The following is a 4,466-nucleotide window of genomic DNA, read 5'->3' as shown; positions in this document are numbered from 1 at the left end:
CCCACCCACCCACCCACCCACACACGTAAGAATTATGTAAATGAGAGTGGTTTTTGTCCAGTCTTGTGAAGAATACATGCTAACTGTATTAATATTGATAACATTATTGTGCAATGAGCATAGGGCATAATTTCTCCTGGTATGAGAAACTGCCAAAGAACCTTCTTTCCTTCATCCTGGAATGGCTGGGCAAACCTTCTTGGAACGCTTGTTACGGCTTAATATTTTGGGCAAATCTGGTGTTAAACTGCTTACGGTAGCATATCAAAAATAAGGAAATGTCTACAAAACACCCCACTTACACATCTGTGTAACAACCATGGTTCTTCTTGCCTTCTACCCCAACATGTTTTTAATAATAATAATAAGAATAATAATAATAAGACTAAGAATAATAATAATTTATTTATACCCCACCCATCTGGCTGGGTTTCCCCAGCCACTCTGGGCGGCTTCCAACAAAAGATTAAAAATACATTAAAACACCAGTCATTAAAAACTTCCCTAAACAGGGCTGCCTTCGGATGTCTTCTAAACATCAGATAGTTGTTTATTTCCTTGACATCTGATGGGAGGACGTTCCACAGATGTCAAAGAAATAAATGTCAAAGAAATAAGTAGATGTTTCTGTGATGCTGCTAGGAGTCTCAGAGCACTCTTGTGATTCTCACAGCTACAATGCTATGGGTTCTTTGTGGGGAGCTATGAGTTACATTAGTTTAATGTTACTTTGCTCCAGAATTAGTCTATTAAAATATTTCACAGCATAATCCTATGCATGTCTGCTCAGGTGCAAGTTCCCATTACATTCAGTGGGACTTCCTCCCAGGTATGGGAGTGTATGGGATTGAAATCTTAATGACTATGTGAATCAAGCAGTCCATTAAGTCAAACCTAATAAAAGTGTCAGGTTAGTGCACAGCTTGCTTGCTTTTTTACGGTAAAGAATTAATTTACAAACAGTGCATTAATGATCACTTTTCTGCAGCATTTCAAAGTAAAAGTAATTTATATTCCAAACATTGGCATTAGCAAAGAAATAAAGTGTTTATGAAAACAAAGGAGCTTTTTTTTTTTTTCAAAATTGTAATGGTGATTTGACCAACCATATTTAACAAAAAATGCTATATCGTTTGGACTATCAAATGATGTATCCACCCCCCCCCTTTGTTTGTTTGAACCTCATTTATAAATCATTGTTGTTTTAGCATTACAAGGAGAAAATGGGAAAGTTTATCAGATGGTTGTGATACTGACTGAAACTTCTCTCGTGAGTATGTTATGTTGTATTGTGATCATGATTTCAGGCAGCAGAACTATGCATGTTTTGAAGAAATTCTACCCATTTGTGCAAGAAATCCAATGCACATATTGTGGGATCTGTCACACAGAGGAGGTAGGTATCACTTGTAGTCGTTCAGTCGTGTCCGACTCTTCGTGACCCCATGGACCAGAGCACGCCAGGTTCGCCTATCTTTCACTGCCTCCCACAGTTTGGCCAAACTCATGCTAGTCTCTTCGAGAACACTGTCCAACCATCTCATCCTCTGTCATCCCCTTCTCTGTCATACTTATCTGTCATACTAACAGATAAATCATGGGTAGGCAAACTAAGGCCCGGGGGCCGGATCCGGCACAATCGCCTTCTCAATCCGGCCCACAGACGTTCTGGGAATCAGCGTGTTTTTACATGAGTAGAATGTGTCCTTTTATTTAAAATGCATCTCTGGGTTATTTGTGGGGCATAGGAATTCGTTCAGTTTCTTCCTTCAAAATATAGTCTGGCCCCCCACAAGGTCTGAGGGACAGTGGACTGGCCCCCTGCAGAATAGGTTTGCTGACCCCTGAGATAAATGCTTTATGAACATGTCTTCTTATAAGTACAAATCTAGGGCAGAGGAGAATGAGTGTTTGGGGGTGGAGAGGATGCCTAACCCTTTCTACATCTTAACTCACAATGCAAAAGCTGCTCTCTCCCAGTGCCATTTCCTTGCATCCTAACTTCTTCCAACATCATAACCTGACTGGGGTTGGAATAGGGAGAGAACAGCTTCAGACCTTAAAAAATTAGAAACAATTGAGAAGCCATGAAAGTCTTGCCGTGTTCCAATTTCCTCTACCATGAGCAATTTTCTAACAGTCCATATGTTATTCAGCCCTGCACCAAAGGCTTTTAAGAAATTAATTATAACCTTGCCTTTCATCAAATGCTCCCAAGGTGGGTGGATGTTGTTGCCATCATCATTAATGTTTTAATTGCCTTCTACACCATCACCTCAAGTGAACTGAACCTAGATCTCAGAACCAAATAGAAAATAGCTATCCCACCCCCACCCCAGAAAAAAGTGCCAATTAAAATTAGTGCAACATCTGAAGCAGGTGCTCGGAGAACACGGCAGCGATGGCTTCATATTTTTAAAATGGCACAATCGGATTCATTCCATACATTGCTATCCTGCTCTGTATCCCAAAGTTCCCAGAGTAGCTCACCAATCAAGAATAAATTAAAACCTAAAAAACCCTCTAAGTCTAAGTAATTAGAAATCAATACACTTTTCTAATCGCAGATGTAATGGCTGCAATCTTCCATGATTCCACACTTTACAGATTAATTGAAACTCTTAGAAAAGTTATTGAAAAACCTGATGCTCCTACTGAGGAGTCTTGCTTGCCCTTATTATTACCCTTGCGCAGACATTATTGGAGAAGCAAGCAATGAAGGAGAGGGGAAATACCAAACATATCACTGGTTGAGTAAGAATGGATCCTCAGACGGGACATAGGTGGCGCTGTTGTCTAAACCACTGAGCCTCTTGGGCTTGCTGATTGGAAGGTCTGTGGTTCGAATCCCCGCAACGGGGTGAGCTCCCATTGCTCTGTCCCAGCTCCTGCCAACCTAGCAGTTTGAAAGCATGCCAGCGCAACTAAATAAATGGGTACCGCTGCGGCAGGAAGGTAAATGGCATTTCCATGCGCCCTGGCACTGGTCACGGTCCTCCGTGCGCCAGTAGCGCTTTAGTCAAGCTAGCCACATGACCTGGAAATGGAGAAATACCGGCTCCCTCGGCCTGAAAGTGAGATGAGCACCGCAACCCCATAGTCACCTTTGACTGGACTTAACCGTCCAGGGTCCTTTATCTTTACCTATATCATACGTTACAATTAGGGGAGCTGATTTATGCTGTAACATTTAAAAGCTTGCCACCACATGGTGGGAGCTAACTAAACCATTCTTGCATAGATGAGACAGCAGCAATAATAATAATGAGCTAAGGACCCTTTAAATAGTTCGCTCCCACATGCCAGCATGCCTTTAAATGCTACAGCAGCACCACCTATGGGATAAACCTGCAGAAGAACAGCTCTCACACCACTTCTGAAAAACCCAGACTACCCAAGATGCCCTTGTTTGTAGTTTCTGCAACCAATAATTCACTAATGTATTTCAAAGTAGTTTTGATATACTTAAATCAACCTTGCCAATGAATACCTCACTATGTAACACACACTTTATTTATAATGAGTGCAAATTTATTTTGGAAGCGTGCATGCACGCAGTAGGAATATGTCACTGTTGTATCTGATCATCTTAGGAATATGTGTTCCATACATCTTAAACAAGCCAGAGCAATGGCTAGAGAAACAAAACAATAGCTACCTGCTGTTGATGTGAAGAATTATTGTGAGTAAGTTTAAACTTGGCATATGCAGCAGTAGCAAAAACGGGAGACGACCAGGTTTCTTGGCTCATCATTAAAGAGACCCACTGATGCAAAACTGAATTTGTTAATCAGATTCATTGATTTCACTTATGACTGCTACCAGTCGTCGTTCTCCCTTGTCACTTCTTTCTTTTGACATAATACCTGTTGTCAAAGTCCATTTTGGCAGATTTAGCTCTGGCACTGGTTTAAACGGATAGCGGATTTGGATGTACAGTACATGAATTGTATGTACATATACACAAAACTGGATATAGAACTTTCTATGAAACAATAAAATTAAATTGAATTTGGTTGTAGGTTTTCTTGCATTCTAGGCTTAGCCAAAGAATAATTGTTCCCCTGCCAATCATTTGTACACAGAAAGATGAGCAATTTTTTTTGTCCTTGCTTATAAAAACTATATTTTTACTGTGACCTGTTGCTGTTGTTTTGTCTCCCTTTAGAAAGTGGATTGTATGTTTGGCCAGAATATTTGCTTTTTACATAATAGGATGTTTTATTATGACGCATATGTGTTGCTGGAGTTGTAGAAATGTAATTTGATGGCTACCGTTTGGAAGGATTTAAAGACCTGATTTTGTTCACTTTTTAAAATACTGTAGATAAATCTTCCCTGGTATTTATAATGCTGGACTGTCCGGCGGCGACGCCATCGCCGGGTGGTCGAAGGCTGCTTCGGGTCCGAAGCGCCTTGTCCATCCCGGGGGTTAGGAGCCGCGCTACCGCAGCGCGCGGCTCCGG

Source organism: Lacerta agilis, chromosome 6 (assembly GCF_009819535.1).
Source record: "Lacerta agilis isolate rLacAgi1 chromosome 6, rLacAgi1.pri, whole genome shotgun sequence".
NCBI classification, from domain to species: Eukaryota; Metazoa; Chordata; class Lepidosauria; order Squamata; family Lacertidae; genus Lacerta; species Lacerta agilis.
Note: the sequence above shows the minus strand (reverse complement) of the source record.